This window comes from Oncorhynchus clarkii, chromosome 18 (assembly GCF_045791955.1).
Source record: "Oncorhynchus clarkii lewisi isolate Uvic-CL-2024 chromosome 18, UVic_Ocla_1.0, whole genome shotgun sequence".
NCBI classification, from domain to species: domain Eukaryota; kingdom Metazoa; phylum Chordata; class Actinopteri; order Salmoniformes; family Salmonidae; genus Oncorhynchus; species Oncorhynchus clarkii.
The window spans coordinates 25,773,775-25,785,855 of NC_092164.1; positions in this window are offsets into that span (position 1 = coordinate 25,773,775).

Sequence of the window (12,081 nt, forward strand, 5' to 3'; positions counted from 1 at the left end):
ACCTGCCTGGTGTGTTCCTTGTTCTTCATGATGCTCTCTGCGCTTTTAACGGACCTCTGAGACTATCACAGTGCAGGTGCATTTATACGGAGACTTGATTACACACAGGTGGATTGTATTTATCATCATTAGTCATTTAGGTCAACATTGGATCATTCAGAGATCCTCACTGAACATCTGGAGAGAGTTTGCTGCACTGAAAGTAAAGGGGCTGAATAATTTTGCACGCCCAATTTTTCAGTTTTTGATTTGTTAAAAAAAGTTTGAAATATCCAATAAATGTCGTTCCACTTCATGATTGTGTCCCACTTGTTGTTGATTCTTCACAAAAAAATACAGTTTTATATCTTTATGTTTGAAGCCTGAAATGTGGCAGAAGGTCGCAAAGTTCAAGGGGGCCGAATACTTTCGCAAGGCACTGTATTTCTGAACTTTCCTAATATTAAGCACATTGTTGATCTTTACAGCAGGAGTATAGCCTACCTGGCTGGCATGAAAAGGAACCACTGGAAAGGCGTCCTCCATTTGCTATTGAGGTGCATAGACATTTTTTTTTTCCCCGGACCCTATTTCGAGACAGGTGCATGATAATGGTCCATTCTAAATCAAAACATATTTCACACATATAAGATTTAGTGTAAAGACAAGATTAAATCAAGAATAGTCTGATGGGTGACAATATTAGCCTATCACTTGTGAATTATATATTATCACTTGTGAATGATGCCCAGCATAAGGCAAGAAACAGAGCATGTCTTTTTTTGCAACTTTTTCAAATCATAGTCGCACACTTCATGTAGTCTAGCCCATAGGCTTATATGATAAAGTTTGTATCACAACTAAAGTGGCCAAATAACTTCTTAAAATTAAGCTTTACAAGGGGTTGAGCGCCTAACTGGCATACATAAGCAGCGTATGAGTTTCAAGTTTGGGGAAGATAATTTTCACCATAAAAATGCACTTTTATAATAAAAGCATCACATGCATAATTGCATTTGCGGTCACTTTTGATAATGGTGTTTTCCCGCTAATGGAACATTTGTGCTTACCATGAGCGTATTGCTGCACTTATAATGTGAAGAAATAGCCTAATAGTTTATCAAAATTGTAAGCTAAACATTTTGATCTGTTGCGTCAACCCCATTGCGTAAAAAAAAAATTATGCTAGTGGTTGTATTAATTTGGGATCTATTGCATCCCACAACTGTTCCAAACTATGTTTGGAATATTTATTTTTCGCACAGAATAGGTAGACTTTTGTCCTATGGGGATAGTAGATTGACATAGGCTAGTGCTTTTGCTGTTCCTTAGGCCTACTCATCTTGTTCTTCCAATATCTTCAATATGCACTTCAGAATTGGATAAGGACGCGTGCATTTGCATCCCCGATGTGTCTGTCTGTGTCTGTCTTCACTTGTAGCCTGTGAGAAAGACCCAATCACCTGATGGAGAGCCATGTGAGTGAGAGGCACTTCGGACTGCGCGGCACTCATAAAGAAGGGCACAACACAGCATTCCGGGCCAAGGGCACAACGGCCACTGGCGCAAGAGGCATGGACTTTTTTAGGGTGCCTCTTTCCCCCTTTTTCCTCTCTCTACCCTACTGATGTTACATTTGCAAAACCCTTGGTTAACATAGAGATTCTGGGAACATCAGAAGGTGGGGGGAAATTAACTATATTCTGGTAATCCAAACAATTTAACATATGCGGTGGTACTTAATGAATATGATGTCAGTTCGGGTTGTCATCTGAGACATTCTCATCAATGATTTTTAATTTCACCTTTATTTAACCAGGTAGGCAAGTTAAGAACAAGTTCTCATTTACAATTGCGACCTTGCGAAGGTAAAGCAAAGCAGTTTGACACATACAACAACACAGAGTTACACATGGAGTAAAACAAACATACAGTCAATAATACAGTATAAACAAGTTTATATACGATGTGAGCAAATGAGGTGAGATAAGGGAGGTAAAGGCAAAAAAAAGGCCATGGTGGCAAAGTAAATGCAATATAGCAAGTAAAACACACAATGATAAGATGACAAACTCTACAGTGGAAAGTCTACACATCAGAGTTATCGGATTCACATGGAATTGTTGTTCAATTTAAATGTTTGAATATGAAATTATTTGTGATGGGATGAAATGTGATTTTAGCTTCTAAAATGTGAGATTTGGGTTTTCATAAGATCTGCTCAATCAGTGGCCCGCCCCTGTGAAGGGACATGGGCTATAAAACTTTTCAAACAGGCCCCCCTCTCCCTTCCTATATAAGCCCTTGACGACAATATAACCTCCTGTTCCGAGGACGACGGTCCGATGTCAGAATGGTTCAGATAATAACTACAGAATGAAGCCAACATCAGTGTGAGCTTTGGTTGCGAAGGGTATGAACTTTGAACTCTTATTCACTACAGAAATGATACCTCCAAGCCATTGAGTTAGCAACAGCAGATGCAAACGCAGGTTAGGAAAGAACAGACAGAGTATCCAGTCTACCACACAACGACGTTACTACAACGTATTTACCAGCAGAGACATTCTTCAAAGGACAAAGGACTCTGTGGGGCAACACGGCCTTCCATCTACCACTAACCTACCGAAGCGCAGCTCAGCGTAAATATTTACATTCTCCTTTATGACGTAATTTGTAATCAAGTTATGATTTAATTATGTGTAATTCTGTGTGATTAGTTAGGTATTTAGTAAATAAATAATTAAACCCAATTTTGTATTGCTGGTTCAACTTGTTAGCCAGGATTCGTGCAGATAACCAAGAATTTAGAACTTTCAGATGAGACTGAATTAAGGTGACGATTAATATTGACTGCTATTGATGTAAAATATTACTAGGTCTTTAAGAGTTTATTCGGAAGATAACAGCTCTATAAATATTATTTTGTGGTGCTCCGACTCTCTAGTTAATTACATTTACATGATTAGCTCAATCAGGTAATATTGATGACGGAGAAATTATTTTATAGATTAGCATGTCATATCACTTAATCTGGCATAGCCAAAGATACGACACTACAGTATATGCAATAATTTCATATACAATTGCATGGTTTCCCTCAGTAAACAGCTGCGGCTTCCGTCCGTATAGCAGGCGTGAGTACTCTGGAGGCATGGACGCTGCTGTTGTGTGCAAAGATAATTACCTTCAGATTGTCCTTCCACCATTCCTGGTACCCGTCAAGGGACTTGCCCGTGGCAGTCCCGTTGGTCCCTTCATCCAAACCTGGAGTCACCATACATATACACATTATATATAACTCACTGTACTATCAGTGTCCATTTCGAAAACTCTAAATTACTGGACACCTATGTGAAACAATGCAACAACCATTACATGTAAGCTGACATTGACTAAAACCAACTAGTGTTGGATCCTGTGTTTTACATTATAGCCATTACCATATATATGATTGACTATTATCTGCTGTTGGCTTGTGTGGATGTATGTATGTGTTTTGCAACATAGCTGACTTGAAACATTGTTAAAAGTTTCAAGGCCATGGGCCTTTCTCATGATGGAAAAATACAGAAGACAGGGCACATTCAGAGCGTGGGGTTGCAGAACAAGCGGTCTTTTGTTAGATAACAGGAGCCAGGTGCGAGATAACGGTATGGAGCATGAGCGCATGGATGTTCTTCACAGCAACAGTTACATCTATCAACAGAAGCGCCAAGAGGCGGGGACCCGCCAGAGCGCCTGCAATAGGCTGAGTAAGTTTAAACCACGCCCAGCCTCTACTGTGATAGACAGTTCCAACCCGTCTGTTGGCCTATCACAGTATAACGAATACTGTTTACATACATCTTGTCAGTTCTCTGTTTTGCCCTGCGAGGTGGGACAGAGAGCCCGTATATACGAAAATTGCATTTACCACTTATTGCTTAGCTAATAAAAAATACATAGAATACAATCGGTGACTCATTGTCATATTTATCCTGATACCAGATTTGAATTGACGCAATTCTAACACTAGCCTAGAGCTAACTAGCTCTTAGTCAAGCAAACTTTAGTTAGCATCAAACTAGCAAACTGTTAAACGCTATTTTCGTACGAATATTAGCACTAACACATTGTGACATCACATATTTACATATATTACCTAAAGTAAACTGAGCCTTTGTTCATAGAAAATAACGTTGAAAAAATGTACAGAAAGTTTGGTCGCCATCTTAATCCCTTCTCTTAAATGTAAACCATTAGCAACCTTGTCTAACTCCATTACTTACAATGGGTAAAGTACCAACCAATTTTTCACTCTGTTAAAATTGCCTTCAAACATCAAACTCAGAGACTTTGTAATTAACCGTGTTACCTCAATATTTTGAGTCATATTGCACGTTTGCACATTACATACCTGAATTAATAGAGTAAAATGATGAGAAGGAAAAACATTAGTGTTCAGAACTAGTCATTCTCCAAGAATGAAAAAGAAATCTCCAAGACCTCACGATCTCACTAATGCATTCCATTGACGTCACAGCTCCCCTAGTGGCAGTAATTATATACATTCATTAAATGTATAATATAACAAACAAAATAAAACATCAGAAATATGACCATACATATGTTATCAACTTATCAACAAATTGTATTATTTTCAAATAAATCTAATTAGACCTATAAACACAGTAGCCCTAAATATTTCCTAATGATATCATAACTTAAATTTAGCCTACTTACTCCTCAATTGGATCAAGGACATCTTGGTAATTATTTTCATCATCTCTAAGGAAACTAACTGGGGCAGACATTCAAAAATCGCTTCTGCCGCTTGTAAAGAAAACTAACAAATGAATGTCTGTGTCGTCGCCGAGCTCTCAAATACTGTGCCTGTGTCTCCTACTCTATGAACGGTCACTGCTATCCAGATTCCTTGGGACATCCTTACCCTGAACCCGAAACCCGAAACTAACACTAAACCATTTTATATTCATACTTGATAGAGGAAGAGACATCCCAAGGATCACGAATAACACGGACCCTCTCGGAAAGCCTATGAACTCCTCTATTCAACTGAAAGCCGTGGACACAACTCTTATTGGTTGTCTGATGTAGGCTACTGGGAACTGGTAATAACACTGTTTGTGATTGGCTAACATACCATAACATACCATACCAATACCATGAGGTGTTGAAGGAAAGACAGATTACCTATAGATTGGACATAATCTTTTCTAGGCCATTAGCGATAACAGAAAATACACAAGCCGTAGGCTACACTCGGAGGCTACTTTGGAATGTCGGCTTGCACAGGGAAAATGGTAAGTTCATCACATTTATGGTTGAGATGTAATTAATATACTGTGCACCTTATGACTTTCATTAACACGCAGGCATCACACAGACGTTAGTAAGGCAGCCACACAGTGGTACGGTTGCCTAGGATTAATTATGTCTGTTATCACCCCCCATACTACATCGGCCGATCTAGCATGTATACATTGGGCACACGTAGGCGAGATGTATGTGTGCTGTCTGGGGTGATGACATGCATGAATGATTGATTGATATATTGATGTAGGCTTTTAGGCCAATATGTAAATTATGTTAAGACAGCTACAGTAAACAGGACTCTAAGTCCTACATCTCAGTGTCATTTCATTAAAAACCTTGAACCCACCTGTCACTGAAAATGGTCTGTTATATTCCATTTCATTCTTAAAATATATGTGTTGACTGAATATACGCAAGTGATGTCTGCTATTGGAATAAAGTATTTGAAGGCAACAAATTGTTGCTTACTGAAACACCCAAAGTCATCCAATTGTTATAATAGGATTTGAAACAATAGACTACCCGTGTGTGGTCAACTATTTCAGCACAGTTTCGTGCTGCTCTGAGACAAGCATGGGACCTGGTCTTGATAAATTAATCCGATATTTATTTTCACTGAATCTCCGTTTGGGTGTGAAATTAGGAGGTGGAAATGTTAGGATTATTTTGCTCTTCACTCGCAGTCGAGAGTAGCCTAGGAAACCCTGAGGTCTACATAGACTAATGTAAAATGCATTTTTGTTCTTCGGAGAATAGAAACACCATAATTTTAATAAATGTATGCAACATTTCTAACAGTATAAACAGCACAACAAATTATAATCAATCCCATATGGTCTGTTCTAACAAAAAAGGTTTTAAAGTCTAGTACAGCCAATATTAAAAACAGTCAAATGCATTCGTGAATTCAATTGCTTTAGTCGACATGTTGAGCTTTATTCATTGTTTATTCACGGCTCCCTTTGTTATTTCATTTTATAACTAAAATGCTTGACTGTATTTAAAGACATGGATGACTTGTATGCTGTGCGTTGACATGCACAAATGAATGAATGATTGATTGATATACTGTATACTGAAGTTAGCATAATTTACCTATTGGCATAAAGGCTAAAACAGCTACAGTAAACAGGACTCTTAGCCTACAACTCCATGTAATTTCAATAACTTCTCAAAGATGCCCTCTGGTGGTCAAACTAACATTAATGGCAACAATGGCTGACAGTAATATATTACGCCATTCACTCAAACTTGCCATACTATTCCGTAGCATGGGTATGACACAATTTTAAGGGAAGAACCACTGTAGGAGGGCCAAGCACAGGAAGTTGCCCTTTCAGTGGTTTAGTTAGAATAGGGTCCAGTATGCAGCTGGAAGGTTTAGAGGACATTTAAAAAAATTAAAAAACAACTTTTGTGCCTCCATTGATCCTAGGTCCTGGCAGTTCTGTGCTTGAAAAAAACTTTGGAGAAATATGCAGATTCAAAGAGGAGTCCGTAATTTGCTTTCTAATGATCATGATATTTTCGTCAAAGAAGTTCATGAATTAATCACTGCTGAAGTGAAAGCCATCCTCTCTTAGGGAATACTGATTACATTTAGATCCTCAGTTAGGTCCTTGGGTAGGTGGAGGGAGTCTACAAGGGCATCTAGGAATCTTTGGGTTGTCCGAGAATGTATAGCACTTCTTTTGATAATCCTTGGTTGGGATCTGAGCAGATTATTATAGTCCAGGATTATGAGGGAAAACATTTAGATCCACAATATGTATTCCACGGGACAAAACTAGATCCAGGGTATGACTGTGGCAATGCTTAGGTCCGGAGACGTGTTGGGGAAAAAACCCACTGAGTTGTTGATGGCTCCGAAAGTCTTTTGGAGTGGGTCTGTGGACTTTTCCACCAAAAAATGTGAATATTATCTGCCATGACTACAAGGTCCGATAGGAATTTAGGGAACTCAGTGAGGAACGCTGTATACGGCATAGGAGGCCTGTAAATAGTAGCTATAACAAGTGATTGAGTAGGCTACATAGATTTCAAGGCTAGAAGCTCGAAAGACAAAAACGCAGTCATTTTCGTTTTTGTAAATGTATATACAAATGATATATTTTTGGTTTTCACCCAGCGATTGAGTTGTGACACTTTGTTGTAAAGCTCATCACTCCCCCTAACTGGGAGAGGGCCAGAGACAATTACTTGATGCCAACTCATCTTTCTTGCTAATTTACACTCTGAAGCTATGTTGTGCTTAGCAGTGGCGATTTTAGCATGTAAATCTTGGTGGGGCAAACTCCCCCCAATTTTTTTTAAATGCATGCCATCAAAGCCACTACACAACGCTAAACAATACATTGATTGCACTATAACGTGACAAGCAGTGCCCACAAATATTTTGGGCCTACATAAAGCTGTCCCAACAGCAGAGCTTTCTTTCCAGCACAATGGAGTGGATCCTTACCACCGATACACCTGGCCATCAGCGGAGCCTTGTCTGGCAAGGAAACAATTCCTTCAGCCTCGTGTACTGCCTTTTAAAAAGCATAGCTGATATGGCTGACCATATCTCCCTAGCATATTACATTATTTATGCAGCAGCGTATAAGACATTGTTGGACTTACTTTGTTGTGCGCGGTGGTCCTTCTTGGCAAAGTTTGTCATCAAAGAAAAAGGTTTACAATTCCGAGTCGGATGACCGCTCAAAACATATTTCCCAGTCTGACTTCCCAGTTGCAATGCTTGCGGTTAGCCACTGTCACTGATTCCTTCCAAACAACTCATCGTTGAATTTGCTATACGTTTTATCTATATTTTCTCTTCATTATTTCTCTTCATATGACAAAGATTAAAAAGGATTTGCCAGTAGACTTGATTCAAGATGATGACTGCTTGCTAAAGTTGTGAAATTAAGATGTTGACTTGATCAGTTCAATCAAAGCTACTGTACATATAACGTGATTTGACGTCATTTCTGTGGCCAATGACCTTGACACTTCTTGGAAGGGTACTTGCAATATAGCACTATGGTAGGATCCAAAGGGCTGAAATGTTGGATGTCTACCCTTACTAAAGGACTGAAGCTAGGCGATTGCGCAAGATCCCCATGAGTGACAGAAAACTGAGCCAATCACGGCGCAATGTTCCTATTTTCTGCTGGCCCGCCCCACCACCACAGAAAGCACTGAGCTAGACTGAAACACCTGCATTTTGGAACTGCCTTATTCAAGAAAACAAAAAAGAGACCATGGTTGTCTGCAGCTTTATTAACTCAATTATATATATATATTTGTTTTTACATTTTTTGCAAACTGATACTGACACGCCCCCCCCCCCCCCCCCCCATTTTTTTGTATATATATATATATATATATATATATATATATATATATATATATATATATAATATACTGTATATTAATATTTTTTTTTTATACAAAAAAATGCAAAACATGTGGGTCTCAAAACAGGTGGGGCAGAACCATGGATGTCTGGTCGCCACTGGTCCTTAGTGACCTCTGACTGTATTATCCTAACAATATTGGTGCCAACGTAGATAACAATATTCCTATACTCTCTACACTCACCAGTTTTAGCCTTAACCAGCACCCTCTTCAGATTAGCCTTAAATCGGTAGCCATGCCCCTTGGTAAACAGTGTAGGATCGCTGGATGATTATTTTTAAGTCTAATATTGCGGTTATTGGAGTAGCCAGTGACTAGGGTTTTCCATTTGTCATAGCTAATGGTGGGAGGCTTTGGTGGTTCAGACCCCGTAATGGGTGGAGGGAGAGACCTGAGAAGGCTCAGCCTCTGACTCCAACTCATTGCTTTAATGGGGAGAACCGGTTCAAAGTTTCTGTCGGTTGGATAAGCGACATCGGTTGAGCATGCCGACAGTATTTATTTACAGAAGCCTTGAGAAAATTGCCTGGTTGCGGGGACTGTGCGGGGGGATTTATATTACTTTCTGTACTTACTGGTGGCACAGACGCTGTTTCATCCTTTCCTACACTTAAATTGCCCTTGCCTAACGATTGCATCTGAAGCTGGGCTTGCAACTCGGCTATCCTCATCACAAGGTGATAGTTCTCCTGTACAGCGGCTGCAATTAGATGGCATAGCGTTCATGTTAGCTTTTTCGGCTGGTGGAGGTCCTGTGAAACCATGTCCGAGGTGAAAAAGTTTAATTTTAAAAAGTTGAGCGAGGAAAAAACTAAGACATTGATACATTTATTAAATGCAGAGTTTTGATTAAACGGTTATTAAAAATGAAAAGTTTGGCAGGTTGCCAAGTAGCAACAAACATCACAGCAGTACGGAGACAACGCGGAAGTGTGCCATTAGCTGGGGAAGCTCATACCTATCAGTTGGTAACTGACCAATTGGGAGTGGTGGTGGACTGTTGTTAAAGTATGGGAAGGTTGCAATTCAAATTAGGGATGTGTTGAACTTTGCTAGTGTTAATGAATTTACCTGCAAAAAAGCTGAGAACTATTCACACAGACCCGATACCTATATTTTGGTTTCAGGTTCTGTGAAAATGTAGGTTTCATGGCACGGTCTCGAGGTGGGATTTAATATACTTTTTTTATTTTTTATATTTTTTATTTTTTTACAACATACCCCTTTCAGGTACATAAAAAAGCTGGTAGAAAAGGTGAGATTTCTGTCTGTATATGGAAGAGGTATTACTTTATAGACAGACAGGCACTTAGATTTTAGTAATTTAGCATACACTCGTATCCAGAGAAACTTACAGTAGTGATTGCATACATTTTCATACTGGTCCCCCGTGGGAATCGAACCCACAACCCTGGCGTTGTAAGCACCATGCTTTACGAACTGACCATGCACGCACGCACACACACACACACACACACACACACACACACACACACACACACACACACACACACACACACACACACACACACACACACACACACACACACACACACACACACACACACACACACACATCCAGTGCCATCAAATCTACTCTGTCCTCCAGGTAGGCTTTGGTCCAGGCCTGGGGCTCCAGGAGGCTTTGAAGTACCCGACGGACCCCAGGGGCAAGCTGTTCGGCCTGGACGTCTCAGAGTACATGCACAAGGTGGCCCGGGAGCATCTAGGTCCACAGCTGGCCTCGGGGAAGGTCCACCTGCTCCAGGGCAGGGTGGAGTGTATTCCCCTCCCGGACCACTGCGTTGACGGAGTCTTCCACTCCAACTGCCACCTCTACTGGCCGGACATGGCCATCGCCACCGCCGAACTGCTCCGTGTCATGAAGCCAGGTTAGTGGAAGCACGGCCCACACATGCGTATGCCAGTCACACAAGTTGCAATGTGAGTGCAGTCAGAGCCATACTATATAAGCTGTAGAACATGCGCTAAACTTTTACTGCATCTCTACGGCACTGCATATCTATAGAGTTATCACAGTAGCCTTTACAGGAAGACAGTATTGCAGTGCACAGAACCTGTTGTTGTTGTTGTATCTCTCTGTATGATGGTTACCATAGAAATAGAAGGATCGTTCTAAAGAATACTACAACCCCCTCCTTTTCTTCCTTCCTGGTAGGAACAAGGATGTTGGCAACGTGTGACCTGGGCTTCCTGCGTCATGGGGTGGAGCAGGGCTTCTTCAAAGGTGTGATGGTGGAGCCTGAGCCCTACATGCAGGCCCTGGGGGCTGTGGGCTTCCTGGGGTCAGCATGGAGGACCTGATGGACGAGGGTAAGAGCTTCCAGGTCATCTATGCTACCTCTCCACCTCCCTCCACCACTGAGACTCAGAACAGTTAGGAACACGCTCTGTATGTACACTCCCGATGTATTTGATGGATATAACAGCATATTGTATCATAAAAACGAATGTTACATCCAAAGAGAGCACGTCTGTTCATACTCAAGGTTTTAAATTGAGCACTTGTCTGTTACCGTGATGTTTGGTTGTCAGAAATAAAGTATTTACCTGTCATTCACTTTGCATGGGAGGGTTATACACAGTACAAGCCTTGAGTTTTTTTGGTGACCAGAGTGCCTAATGTTAAATAGCAGGTTTACAGTATAGACATATTGAGGATTTTGTTATCAGTGACAAATGCACGAATGTTCAGCAATCCATTTTATTATAATTTTCACTTATTTGCATGACAGATTTCTGTCAATAAAAATCAATCAATAAATCATTCAAACAGGGTCTCACAGTCCATTCTCCAAATAGACTACATTTGAAGGAAACAAAAAGGATCAAGACATTAGTTTATGTGCGTGAGCTATTTTATCTATCTGAAGCCAAGACAAGACCTTGGTTTTTAAATGCAATGGTTGTATTAGAGCGCTTTTTCTGACCTCCAGCAGAGCGTTTGGCACCACTCAGTGGGCTGTAGGGAACTCGGCGAGGGAGGTGGTGTTCAGGTATGCGGATCACGTGGCCGAGCCAACAGAGATGTCCTTCAGCCATGCTTGCTTTCATGTAGGTCGACTTGGGTCTCGATTCAATCTGTATCGCTGTTCAGCGCTATAGCGCGATTGAAATTTCCAAATGAGCCGACATATGCAGTGCTTACCGTGAATGCAGTCTCTAATGTGGGAAAACGATTCCAGGATGATGTTGTGCTCCCTATATTGGGTCCAGGTCTCTGAGCCATAAAGCAGACTGGAGAAACAAACAGCATTGTATACTACCACCTTAGTGTGGGTATTATCGATCTTCCAAGACTCTGGCCCGAGGCATCCGAAGGAAGCAAAGTCTCTATTTACCCAAGTATGAACTTCTGAT